The following is a 14,585-nucleotide window of genomic DNA, read 5'->3' as shown; positions in this document are numbered from 1 at the left end:
TTCGCTCTTAAGCAATCGTCAGCCTCCAAAATGATCCGAGTGCTGGAGGACACAACGAGGGGTTAGAAGTGATACCCAGTTCCCGACTAGATTGCTGCAGCTCTATCAAAGTACAAGTGTCCGGTAAGGTGGGAGGTAAATAATAACGTTAGGTGCTAGAAAATCACTTTACTAGCCTTTAATGTTTGGTGTTCATTATGTCCCTCACCTGTCAGGACAGCAATGTCACACTGCCATATTTATATGAATATCTGTCCCTTATCTCAGGTCAAGGACAGTGGACAATAAAATGTTCTGTTAGCAGAATGGTATATCTTTGTTTACCTGGTTACATAGTACCCAAATAGTACAGATATGGGATCTCTTCTCTGGAAACCAGTTATCTAGACAATATCCACAAAAGAGAAAAGTAAATCAGTGTTCAAAGCCGCATAATCATACACACAGCTTTGAACACCAAAGGGCTTATTTAAAGTTGGACTAACGTTGTATCCCAGAGCGCTGGTGTAACGACGCTCAAATACAATGACGACTATCAGTAGCACTATCTAGCTGCCACTGACTGGCTGACAGTACTTCATTCATTAGCGTTGCGGCTATATCAAATGAAATTGCGGCTCTATCTTCATATTACATGATTGACATTTCCGTCTGGACAACTGCAGTAAGCAAGTTTCCCATTTGATTTTTAAAGAGGAAAACAACAGATGTTTGTATGCAGCTTAATTTAATTAGCATTTTGCGTTAGTGTGTTGTTACTTTTTCTGTGGAACATGTGACTTTCGCATTTATTAATAAGTGTAAAACAATATCCTCTCCTGCGTATATGATGTTTCCTTACATTATCATATTGTGTATAAATAGCGTAATGAGACTGAAGCATTTGATTCACACTGTCACTTGTTATGCCTGGGGTGAATACTAGTAGTTTTGTGCTAGTGTCTTCTACAGTCACTGTGAGGAGCACTGTAAATTTAATTAGGATATTGGCAAGAGCAGTGTGAGGAAATACAGGAGTAATTATGAAATGTACTTTAAACAGTCTAAAAAAAACCAAGAAACCCCCTTGACAAGAAAACCCTAAGACCCAAACATTCTGGGTAATAGTTCCCAGACTTGTCTACAACATACGTGCCTACTTTTAGGCACTGAAGTCCGGAAGATCCCAGACAGGGGGCGTGACTAGAGAGTGAGAGGGGGCGGGGCTCGATCAATCGTGTCATTTTGGCCCCGCCCCCGTGTCGAAAATAATGGTTTGATGTGTGGGGCGAGGCCAAAATGATGCGATTCACCGCGAATCGCATTATTTTGGACCTGTATTTGCCGGATGCGGGAGACTTACCTGCTCTCCAGGGAGTCCGGGAGACCGACCCAGATTTTCGGGAGTCTCCCGGACATTCCGAGAGAGTTGGCAAGTATGGTCTACAATCAGAACACAGAATTTACATTACAGTAGTATTTACGTAGATCTCACTATATAAAGCACGTTACTGCTATCTTTGATAAATATCTTCCAGTCAGCAAAATAATGGATGCCTCCAACATGGAGTTTAAAGCAAGAATTTACAGTTTTTGTTGTTGCTGTGTCAGTTTAAACAGCCAACAGGCTGCTTATGTCAGGATAACCTCTGTTAAAGCTCCCTACATATTTACCTGAAGCCACAGTCAAAAATAAATCCTGCTATGGCACAGACAGATGTTTACAGCCTTACCACAAGTATTTCACGGGTGAGCCCAGCTGTGGCCAGGAATTTAAAACAGAGGGAAGGATTGTGAGCTCAGATATAGGATGTGCTGTGAGAGAAAAACCTGTGTCTCTAAGCAGGGGGATGGGTAAATCATAGGCAAACCGAGGAGGGAGGGGTTCCTAGTGCATGGAAACCCCCCTCCTAGCCTGGGGCACTGTATAATTGAGGTGGCTGGACCCTGCTCCCACTTCACACGGCTCTGCATTAAAAGAGAGAGCTGGATGCACCTAACAGTAGTGCATGCAGCATTGCCCATCTATATTATGGGGATAGGAAGAGTTGGAGAGCAGCCAAGCACTGTCTAAAATTATAGCTACGCCCCCCATGCATGCTGGTCACGCACACTGTCGGCGTAGTGTGGAAACCCCCCTCTGCAAATCCTGGGTTTGCCCCTGGAAATAAAGACGTCTCCTCACAGTGGAGGCTTAAACAACATTAAACGAATATTCACACGCCAACTGGTGCTCCTCTCACTAACAGCACTGGGTGGATCGTGGACGTGGCCCAATTTGAAATGATTCCACAGGTCAATATATATTGCATTATTTTTCGAGCATCAAACTTATTTTACAGCCAGACATTGCAGTGACGTCGGGACAATTTTGTGCTGATAATATCGACCTCTCGAGCTGTGTAGTTAGCATTAGGGTTACCATTAAATAACGCCGACTTTTTCCAGCCATGACTACTGACTGGATTGCAGAATTAAGGAGATATTCGTTAGCAAAGACATTGACATAAGTCTGCTGGGAACAGACTCATTAATTTAGCTGATCATAGGGGGGAATTAAATTCCCCCCAAAGTACGGACGCGTTAAACGTATTACCGTTATTATGATAATATCAACCCGGCTTTCTGCTCGCAGCTGGCTTTAAAACTACCGTAATAACGGTATTTACACGCACAGTTACCATAATAATGGTAATAGTGCGCAGGCCACGTTACTTTTTCAAGTAACGCGGCCAATTGAATTCCCCTAATATTGTCCAAATAGTCTTTCAAGAAAAATCCACTATTGGCATATTGTCCCTGGATTATGCCTTTTTGGATTCCCATATATAGTGGTATACATGCAATATGGAAAAAAAAAACCTCTTAGCTGCCACCTAAACTGGTGGTGAGCATGTTTTTATAGACTACAATACAGTTGTAATTGCAGAAACCCTGCAAATTCTATCTATATTTTATAATATATGCTACAGTGAATTGTAACAAAATCGGTTACACCTATATTTGAATGTAAACATTCAGTTGTTGTGGTTACTCTATTGTGAAAATAAGAAAAGTAAACTGATACATTTTTCAAATTGCAACTGTATCATTCATATGACAATGCAGCAGCTCTATGTGATGATCTCATTACCCAGAGTGTGTGTAGTCACAACACTTATTATTGCGGCTTGTCATGCAATCGTCTGAATGTACTCCATATACCTAAAGCTGGGTACACACCTATGCAATTATCGTGCAGAACGCATGATTCACCGCCGTTTGGTCAGATATTGCATGAGCGTGTACGTACACATCGCGTTTGATGATTTGGTTTTATAAGGTTCCTAAAAATCACGATCAACGATGGAACGAGGTCGAGTAAATGTGGAAAAGTGTGTACGCACTGATGACCGGCAGCATAGGCAGATATCTCTAGAGTGTACAGATCTTTTCAGCAGATGGTTATGAGAGATCAAGTTCACAGATCTGAAGGTAAATTTTGCAGACGTGTATGCATCAGTCGGCATGATCATCAGGATTTTCAGTCGTTGGTCAAATTGTTACAGAAATTGCATCTGAAGTAAGATTGCATAGGTGCGTACTCAGTTCAACACAGATATACTATGATCCTATGGTTGGTCATTATATTTCCTGTTTTGGAGAATATTAAAATGATATTCTAAGCTTGCGAACAGGGCCGTCTTACCTCTCAGCTACGGAATTTGCTGGCGCTATATAAATAAATAATGACGATGAAATGATATGCCCTTGTTTATACTGGTTACAGACTAAACTGATTACATCTCATCATATATAGGAGTTGTTGGAGATCATTGTGAACCCAGCCTTATTATATTTTCTGTTTGCATATTGGGAATAGAGAGTTAAAATTCTCAACGGATTCCATTGACTGACTGAGGCTCAGAGTGCCCGCTATCTATTTATAATGTAATACATTGGAGTTGGTGGATTCTATACTGTAGCAATGCGAAGCTCTGCAACTCATGTAGCGGTATTGGGTCGCCTAGAGATGAATTTGCAAATGGAGAAGTCATTAGACCGGCGTATGTTACGCAAAGCGGTTCATCTCGGGGAGAGAGTGAGGCAGGGAAGGGGTGTGCTGGACTTTGGGTGGTGGGGACAGTTCTGTGGTCGATAGTGGATTTAGGAGGAAGCCAGCAGAGATGTCAGGAAAGAATAAGGAGGCAGCAATTGCAGGGATAATGCCTGCCGGTGGGACTCAATAATAACTAATCTAACAAATAATTAATAATAAATAATAATAAATAATTTGAACAGTAGTGGGAAGTACGGTCAGTAAGCAGTTTGAAATAGGCAGGACTAGAGACAATCTGTAACACCAGTCATAGAATATCATCATCATCATCTATTTATATAGCGCCACTAATTCTGCAGCGCTGTACAGAGAACTCACCCACATCAGTCCCTGCCCCATTGCAGCTTACAGTCTAAATTCCCTAACACACACACACACAGACAGACACACAGATTAAGGTCAATTTGATAGCAGCCAATTAACCTACTAGTATGTTTTTGGAATGTGGGAGGAAACCGGAGCACCAGGAGGAAACCCACGCAAAAACGGAGAGAACATACAAACTCCACACTTGGTCAGGAATTGAACTCATGACCCCAGTGCTGTAAGGCAGAAGGGCTAACCACTTAGCCACCGTGCTGCCCAATATATATATGACCATATTTAATCCAAAAGCCTCATATCCTATTTAATCTTTGGCCTATCTGCAGATTTCTGATAGCCTTATGCCTATCATGTTTTAATGACCCTATCCTATTAGCTTCTACAGCCTCTGTGGGAAGGCGATTCCACTTATACGAAGTGGACAACGAATTGGAAGCACCTGGGTAAATGAGAGAGAGAAGTATACTGAAAGCAAAGGGGTTCTACACAGATATGTACAAATAACATCCAGCATGGTCCGGTACACAAACGCTGGACTTCCCTGGCTGCCTATAATTGTAGCTCACATAACTGCAAGAGGATATACCACTGACTATGAAAGGAGGGTGATAGTTGGTACATAGGGCTCCAGTGACAAAAGTGACCAAAGTGGCTCAACTTGCTATCGATTAACAAGCAACTGCGTCTAAAATGATGTCATTGTGGAACTTCAAAGGAGAAGCATCAACAACAGTGGGCGGAGCACATGGTTTAGGATCTTGATATAGGTGCATTAGTTGGAAGTGCATGTAAAGCAGTTGAGCAACTGTAGATCAATTGACCTTCAACCTTTGGTGCAAACCGCCAACTTCATCAAATGAGAACTCCACAAGGCAGGATACCACAATTGGTTTGCAGCCTATAAACTGGTCATTAAACTTGGAAATACACGTGAGTTCAGTAGTGCAAAGAGCACGGGCAACGGTCTACCTTGCAGTGGAGGAAGCTGATACGATGAAACACATCATCCTTCACCAAGATCTCAACAAAAACAGACAAGTGCCCATCTGGCGCCAACATAAAGAACTCTACAGCTTGTTACCAACAGGGAAGAGTTCTGCTGGTTCCAGAATATCTTGTGGTGCATTTACAGTGAATGGTTTGGGTGTCAAGGTCAATGCTATTGATAGAGCTGCTTAATGGTACTGAATGATCATCTTCACAACATGTTCCAGTATCTCTTTCAAGATGGAAGGGGTTTCTTGCAGGATGATAATGCCCCTTCCACAGAGTAAATGTGGTCACCCAATGGTTTGACCCTGATGTTAGGCATATGTCAAGGCCGTATCAGTTACCACATCTGAACCCAATCAAGCATTGTTGGGATATACAGGAGCGACGCCTGACATAGCGTTTTCCACCAGGATCAACCAGAGTTTCAGTTAATGGTCTTTCTTGTGGAAGATTGGTGCTGCTTTCCATACATTTGTAGACTCTGTGACTTTATATAGATGTTTCAATTTTTTATCCACTACACTCTTGGTGAAGTAATTCTTACTCAAGTTTCCCGTAAACCTGTTACCCTCCCACTTTAGTGCTGATACCCTTCATCATCATCAACACCATTTATTTATATAGCGCCACTGATTCCGCAGCGCTGTACAGAGAACTCATTCACATCAGTCCCTGCCCCATTGGAGCTTACAGTCTAAATTCCCTAACACACACACACACAGACATGGAAGAGAGACTAGGGTCAATTTTGATAACAGCCAATTAACCTACCAGTATGTTTTTGGAGTGTGGGAGGAAACCGGAGCACCCAGAGGAAACCCATGCAAACACGGAGAGAACATAGAAACTCCACACAGATAAGGCCATGGTCGGGAATTGAACTCATGACCCCAGCACTGTGAGGCAGAAGTGCTAACCACTTAGCCACCGTACCCTTCTTCTAATACTTCTCTTCTTCTGTACAATACTTTCCTGCTGTACCTTATTATACCCCTAGGTATTTTAGAAAGCTTCTATCATATCCCCAATTGCCTTCTCTGCTCCAAGTTATACATTCTGAGGATGTTTAGTCTCTCCTGGTAAGTTTTTTGAACACAGTAGTCTAGGGGGTAAATGTATCAAGCTGCGGGTTTGAAAAAGTTGCCTATAGCAACCAATCAGATTCTAGCTCTCATTTTAGATAAAGTTCTAAATAAATGATAACTAGAATCTGATTGGTTGCTATAGGCATCATCTCCATTTTTTCAAACCCGCAGGTTCATAAATTTACCCCCTAGATGTGTTCTTGCCAATGACCTATATAGGGGCATTGCTACCTCTCTCTTTCTGCTACTAGTTACTCTTCCTATTCAATCTAACATCCGAATGGCCTTCCCCATTTATTTACTACATACCCTACCTTTAAGTGACATAACCCTTACCTCCCAAATGTGCCATTGTTGTGCTGTTAATACTGTTCTGTGGCCGTAGTGCATGATTTGGCATTAAACTGTAGTTGCCACACTATTGACCATTCCATCTCTGAACTCAATCACAAACATTGCAATTTATTCTTCAGTCTTCCATGTGGCCCAGTGTCAAAGGACTTACTAAAATAAGGTAAGTTATATATATAGATCCATCTCGATCTGTTATCTTAGCCAACATTTAGATCTGTTTAGCACGATTGTCTCCTAATAAATCCATGCTGTTTTTGATGTTACAAGTTGCTGGATTTGAGATGTTCCGCAGTTCTCTTTCAAGAGTGTATCCAACTCAACTTCCAAATGACTAATGTCAGACTCACTGGTCTGTAGTTCCAGCTTCTTCTTTACTCCCACTTATGTTCACTAGAACCACATTCACTATTTTCCAGTCCTCTGGGACAACCCCTATTAATAATGACTGGTTTGACCATTCAGATTGTGGTGTAACCAGCACCCTTTTATGCTATTTTAAGATCCTTGGATGTGTCCCATCTGGCCCCATTGATTTGTCTAGTCTCAGTTTTGAGAGTTTTGTCCTCTGTATATGGACCCATGGTAATCTGCTGTGCATCAATATTCCTGCTATATAACGGAGTTCCTCTTCTTCCTGCTTCTACTAGAAATACTGAACAGAGATGCTAATTTAGATGATCTGTTATACGCATGTCTCCCTGCACAAGACATCATCCCCCTATCTTTAGTTTTGCTATTCCTCCCACAGGCAAACCGAGGAGGGGGAGGGGGGTTTCTAGTGCCTGGAAACCCCCCTTCAACCCTGGGGCACTGTATAATTGAGATGGCCTAGGGCCAAGCACTGTCTAATATTATAGCCATGCCCCATACATGCTGGTCACGCCCACTGGCGGTGTGGTGTGGAAACCCCCCCTCTACAAATCCTGCGTTTGCACCTGCCTCCTTTTATTTTTCACTTCTGTACCTGAAAAGGTTATGTTCCTTTTACTGACTGTCATTGTACCCTCAGTCTGAGCCACCGCGCCTCTAAATTCTGTCCTAGCCTCCTTCAGCTTAACCAGATATAATACGTTATCTTCAGTCTGCTTTTATAATGCTTTCCACCTCTGTTGAGAACCAGATTGTGTTTATTTCCCTGGTGTTTTCTCAAACCTGCCTGGCACAAAGGTCTGTTGCTTTTAGTATTGTGCTCTTTAATTATCTCCACTGTTCAGATGCCTTCACTCTGCCAAAGAATCACTTATATATTTCCCATCTCTACACAGTCAGCTTTCCTAAAATCTAACACCTTTGTTTTGGTTCGTTACATGTCCTCCTATGTCTTTATACTAAATCACAGAGATTGATGATCATTGGAACCCAAGTTCTCGCCCACACATACCTCTGATGCTGTCATTCATAGACCTAGACTATTGTGTAGCCAGTTGATGCATTCAAACTATGAAAGGGTTAGACCAACCGGTTGCAGATCAGCGCATTACAACATGCACAGAGTTAGACTAACCTGTGGCTAATCTTTGTGCTTTAATAATGCTTCTGAATACAATAATTGGCCACATATGGGCAATTACAGCATTAGAAAGCTCAGAGAACTAGACCACCTTATAGCCACGCAGAGAACATTCACAGGGCTAGATCACTCTGTAGCCAATCAGAGCATTCAAAAGGTTACAGCGCAATACCAACCTGTGACCAATCAGAGCATCAGAATATAAACAGGACTAGAAAAACAACTTAGCTAATCAAAACATTCAGAGGGCTATAACAAATTGTAGCAAATCGGAGCATTAGCGTATTCATAGGGCTGTACAACCTGTAGCCAATCAGGGCATTAGAACATCTATAGAGCTAAACCAACCTGTAGCCAATCAGGGCATTAGAATATAATCATAGGACTATACCAACCTGTAGCCAATCGGAGCAATAGAATATAATCATAGGATATACCAACCTGTAGCCAATCAGAGCATTAGAATCTAATCATAAGATATACCAACCTGTTGCCAATCTGAGCATTAGAATATAATCAAAGGATATATCAACCTGTAGCCAATCAGGGCATTAGAATATAATCATAGGACTATACCAACCTGTTGCCAATCAGAGCATTAGAATATAATCAAAGGATATACCAACATGTAGCCAATCAGAGCATTAGAATATAATCAAAGGATATATCAACCTGTAGCCAATCAGAGCATTAGAATCTAATCATAGGATATACCAACCTGTAGCCAATCAGAGCATTAGAATATAATCAAAGGATATATCAAACTGTAGCCAATCAGAGCATTAGAATAATCATAAGGCTATACCAACCTGTAGCCAATCTGACCAACAGAACACTCACAACACAAACGGTAGCCAAACAACCTACAACAGAAACAGATCATGGGGGAAATCAATTAGGGGAATTTTACAGAAATCTCAGCTGAGTTTTGGGTGCGAGGAAAAATGAGCAGAGCCCCTAAATGTGTGAAACAGCCATCTCTATATGGGTTAATTTAAAACGTGTTTTATACAAGCCCAGGAAAACACGCTTTTGCAGAATGAACCTTATCTCTGTACATTTAAATAAACTTATTAATGACAGGAAGCTACTCGCTCGCCCAAGATAAAACGAGACATCTGCCATACACTCTAATGGAACAAGGCGGTAATTACTAAAACGGGAGAATGTCTGATTGTCTGTACCAATCAATAACTTTATTCCTGAAAACTGATGCACAGGTAACTGTAAGAAAAAAACAAGTGCTGTTACCCATAGCAACCAGGACAACATTTTTGTAGCACCGTTTAACAAATTAAAGCAAACGACTACTCTGTTGCAGGGGGTTACAGCACCTTTTTCGCACCAGTTGCCTTTGCACTGGAATACCTTAATGTTTTATGAATCGACAGTTCTGTTAGGGTTTTTTTTAGCTGTTCATCATCATCACCATTTATTTATATAGCGCCACTGATTCCGCAGCGCTGTACAGAGAACTCATTCACATCAGTCCCTGCCCCATTGCAGCTTACAGTCTAAATTCCCTAATATACACAGACACACACACACACACAGCTGTTGTAAAATGTATACATAAAAAAGTTTTATATTTAAAATTAAAAGATTTTAAATATAAGATTTACCTTGGGTGTCTTTTTTTTAATATATATATTCTGGAGATAGATCGATAGATAGATAGATAGATAGATAGATAGATAGATAATCTTGCTTTTATACACTATTGGCACCACAAAGGTTAACAGACCACTTTTGTTGACACTTTGATTGGATAAAAGCATTTTAAAAGTTGTAACTCTATAGCCTGTTCCTATACTTATCCTATGCAGAGTTAACACGTCAAGTGGATTTACTATTAAATATACAATGAGATATCCACGCTGGATCACACCAATAGCAATTACATTAATCACATTAACGTTCCACGCTCAGTTAGTTCAAATCTTCCGCTACCTGTCAGGCGGCTAGGGGGACAGACTAATTTGAACCACGTGATTGCATTTTGGATGGGGGTGTTCTCTGTCCCACTGGTGGGTGAATACCTTTGTAAGCAGCTCGAGTGCTGCAAAGAGCCCCACAAGCACTGGTAAACCTACTATCAGCAGTGTCATGTAATTGTACATTGTAGTGTGAATAATGTACCTCCTACTGTAAAATATATGGCGATTAGAAGGCAAAGAGGACCTCTGTCTCCGTATAAAGGCCATAGAAAATACATTTGTTTTATAGTAAGATGTACTATATTCCTTATAACATTATATATATATATATATATATATATATATATATATATATATATATATATATATATATATATATATCTTGTGTATTATAATGTTCTATTTAGCGATGCACAGGATTTATATTTAGTATTTGTCCATAGACTGAATTCTTTTAAAAATGATCCTGCCAAATGCTGAATGGAATCCAGACCCTAGTTTGCATATTAAAATGAAAATATTAAAATTATATAAATGATAAAATATTAACTCTAATTTAAGCTCCCAAAAGCAATAACTTGCAGATCAATCAAGTCTTGGGTTTGGTTCATGGGCAATAGCAGAAGGGGGGGATATTACAGATGTCCGCAATCCCCCTACCCCCCTAAACCAGACTTACTGATCGTAATATAAATATATATTGACCATTGCACAAGTGTTGCACAGGCACTGACACCAGATTCCTGTTTGCAGGACAATGTGATTCGGAGGCTTCCCAGTACATACAATATATATAATATTTGCTATATATCATTTCTAGATATGAGTATTTTGCTTAGACGAAAATGGGAACCCCCCTTGAAAAATCATTGGCTTGTTCGTGTTGGTTGGAAGAAAGCCAAGGATATCCCAAAGCCTGAATCTTTCATCATCATCATCATCATTTATTTATATAGCGCCAGCAAATTCCGTAGCGCTTTACAATTGGGAACAAACATTAATAAAACAATACTGGGTAATACAGACAGACAGAGAGATAAGAGAACCCTGCTCACAAGCTTACAATCTATAGGACAATGGGAGTTAGAAACACAAGGGCATGTGCTACATCATATTGCACACTGGACCAGCTAGAACGCAAAGGTAAAAGTACTGAGTGGGCTGTGTGTGTTAGTCATTATTACTATTATAATCCTTTATAATTAGGGACACCCCCATATTGTACTTCCAGACCCCTAATGTAATCACCACCGGTACTGCCAGCGGCCGATGAGAGATGTCATCGCTGGTCAGCCCAACTGACCTTAGCTAGACCAACAGCTACAATGAATTATCTGTATACAGAGCATCTCCTGGTGGAATTGGCCGCTGCTTCACTTAAGGCAGGAGCAGCATTTCCTATATGCAGGAACAGGATCTTATTTTCCAAAATTCCAATTATCCGGAAAGTTACAACACCAGAATGAAGTAAGTAGAATAGTTGAAGATTGGTGATAACATCAGACACTCAGAAGTCATCACCATGTCACATGCTAGAGTCACTTTGAGGAGCACTGCTAAAGAGATTCATAAGGCAGGGGGTATTGAGTTGGTGCTGGGGAAAAAGGAGTCCATTTTAAGTGCAATTTAGAATATTTTAGGCATGGAGCTCCACATTGCTGAAATAACCCCGATACGGAAACCACTAAGCATTTTGGATAATAGATTTCATACCTGGATATAATGAGCGGGAGCATATCACAGGGCAAAATGTTACAATAAAGCAGTTTATATCAGTACGAAGATATGAGAATTTAAAGCTTTGATGATTACAACAAACACTACAAAGACCCTCTTGATGTTCGGCCACTTACAACAAGCTGTGCCTGCAGCCTACTCTGGCACCAAACAGTCATTTAAGCTGTCAATATGATGCCCAGCTGCAGCCATCACAAAGCAAATATGATTGATAGATAGATAGATAGATAGATAGATAGATAGATAGATAGATAGATAGTGCCTACTGTAAATTACACTTGCATTGAATTGCCTATATTAAATGCAATATTACAGTGAAATCTTTTAAGTTTCCCAAAAGGAAAACGTGAAGACCGGCAACTCAAGCTGTTGTGCATGCTGGGATTTGTAGTCCCATAGCTGCTGGAGAGCCAGAGGTCACCTACCACTGCCCTAATTAGTATTCAGGTACCTGTGTCCATTGCTGGATATAAGGTCCAGGAAATCCTGGATCACAGGTACCACCTAAACTCACATAGGGTATGTGAACGGCTGTTGTTTGTATCATATCATTCAATACAAGAAGGGGGAAAAAAACATATTTCTGAGACATGCTTTTAGAAATTAAATATTTTTGCAGGAGGTGTGCCCGCTTATCATTCACTGCTCAGTCCCTAAATACACCCACCAACCACATTCCTATAGAGGGCGCCCACCTGTCAAACCCCATATCGCCCTCTAGGTACATCGCTGGGTACTGCAGCCCAGCGCCGGCTGTTGTTAACCCCTTATTAACCCGAGTGACATGAAATCCACAGTACATACCTATGATAACAGCACTTCATTTGCACAACCTAATGCACCAAACCAATGACACAAATGACTAACACAAAGATAATCTCTCTGGGATCATACTCAGTACTTACATATGTTGTCTTGTAACCCCTCTCTCCCCTGCAAGGAGAGCTAGGCACACTACCCTGGCGCAGGCAGAGACCTCGTGTGCGCAATTTACGCACGCTGTTTGCGCCCCAGTGCAGCCGGTGGGTTTAAGATCTTAATGCAAAACACCAGGGTAGAAATCCACTAAGGGACAACAAGCCTGCAAGTTGTCTACAGAAAACCCAGCGATCTTCACGTCAAAGTTCTTTTTTTTAAAAAATTATTTTTAACTCCCATTTCCTTCCTTCCTTCCTCTTGAAACTCAGATCGTGCAACATAAGAAATGAGATGGGCTCAGCATGCAGATCGGGCGGACTCCTCAGCAGAATTTGCATGATGGGTGCATTGCACAGGGAGGGGGGCAGCTCTGTGCTCACCTGGAATGGGGGTTGGGGGGAGATCCTTGGAATTGCTCCTCTCCTGGGTCAGTGTGTCAGGAGCTGCTGCTGCTTCTTCTCCTCCTGTGTGCACTATGCGTGTGTTTCCAGAGCTTGCAGTGCTGGGTCAAGAGTGGGAGAAAACCAGTGTGTGTGCGAGGCTGAGACAGTAATAGAGAGACAGAGAAAAAGAGACCTTGACAATACAACAACACAAAAAAAAAAAAAAAACAAGCACCGTTTCCCAATGAGAGAAGGAGTGTGTAGCAGAAGTCTGTGCAGACTGTTGTAGAGGCAGAGGGAGTCTGTGCACTCTCAGTGCAAAGCATGCACACTACAGGGAAACTTGCCACCAGCAGAGGAGGTACTAAGTCCTATTGAGGGCCATCCACAGGATGATTCTGGGTCACAGGAGGGGTAGGCGGCTGCTTGATTTTTACAGTGGGAACAATTCATCACACTGGATGAGATGATGTCAGGTTATGCTGGAAGAAGCACAGATTATTGTGTTGTATATACATGGGTCTGGGAAATCTGATAATCCACTTTAAATTCTAAGGGGGCTATTTATTAATGGCAGTGCCCCCCCCTGTTAAGTAACATTCCTCATCTGGATGATTCAACTTGGCCGTTGATTAAAAATTCATCTTAGGACAGTGCATCCGATGGGAGGCTGTCTCGGGAATGACTTTCTGTAAATTACAACTTCTGACCCGGAGTCTTTACTGTGCATGGGCGGACTTACATTTTTCGTTACATAACGTAGAGGAGAGCCGGAAGGCTGCTGGAAAGGGAATCGAAGATCCCCATAGGCTCACCCCATAGGGTAAAACGGCTAACACATCAGGGTCAAGCTCTGTAAAACTAGTTTTTTTGGAGCTTCTTAAAGTGGCCCAGACTGCAGTCCCCATTGAAAATTATGGGGACTGCTGTTTAATGCGATAGTTATCTATGATATCTCCTGCGTTAGGCTTTTGTTAGATAGGTGCGTTACTTTAAAATGCCTAAGCCGTTTCCGCATGTTTTATGGTTTAATAACCCCAGGTACGGTGTGTGAGTTGGAGAAGATGGTACGGATTGAAATCAGAGTTTTCTGTTAGCAGTTAGATAATTGTTGTTGTGGAACTAAAAGTCCCAGCATGCTTTGCCTAAGCCTAGCATACTGTAGAATATTTTAGGTGGCATATGATAATATAGCACAGGGGCACAAGCTGTGGAAGAGATAAACAGATTTTGCTAGTATAACACAGGTAGCATGCAAAATGGGAA

At 41.4% G+C, this 14,585-nt stretch overlaps 1 protein-coding gene across 2 annotated transcripts in view; it reads right to left on the bottom strand.

The window, feature by feature from the left end:
- LBHD2 (LBH domain containing 2) overlaps nt 1–13,642 on the bottom strand; it is a 43,845-nt gene extending 30,203 nt beyond the window's left edge. Inside the window, exon 1 of one of the 2 annotated variants that reach the window (XM_075193458.1) lies at nt 13,317–13,642. The gene's annotated coding sequence lies outside the window, so the exon portion shown is untranslated. Of the gene's footprint in view, nt 1–12,923; nt 13,189–13,316 lie in introns of those variants that run through there. The other variant, XM_075193459.1, reaches the window with a different exon arrangement.
- Nucleotides 13,643–14,585: the final 943 nt, after the last annotated feature.

Source organism: Mixophyes fleayi, chromosome 12 (genome assembly GCF_038048845.1).
Source record: "Mixophyes fleayi isolate aMixFle1 chromosome 12, aMixFle1.hap1, whole genome shotgun sequence".
In the NCBI taxonomy this organism is placed as follows: Eukaryota; Metazoa; Chordata; class Amphibia; order Anura; family Limnodynastidae; genus Mixophyes; species Mixophyes fleayi.
Note: the sequence above shows the minus strand (reverse complement) of the source record. Positions and strands in the feature narration are given on the sequence as shown.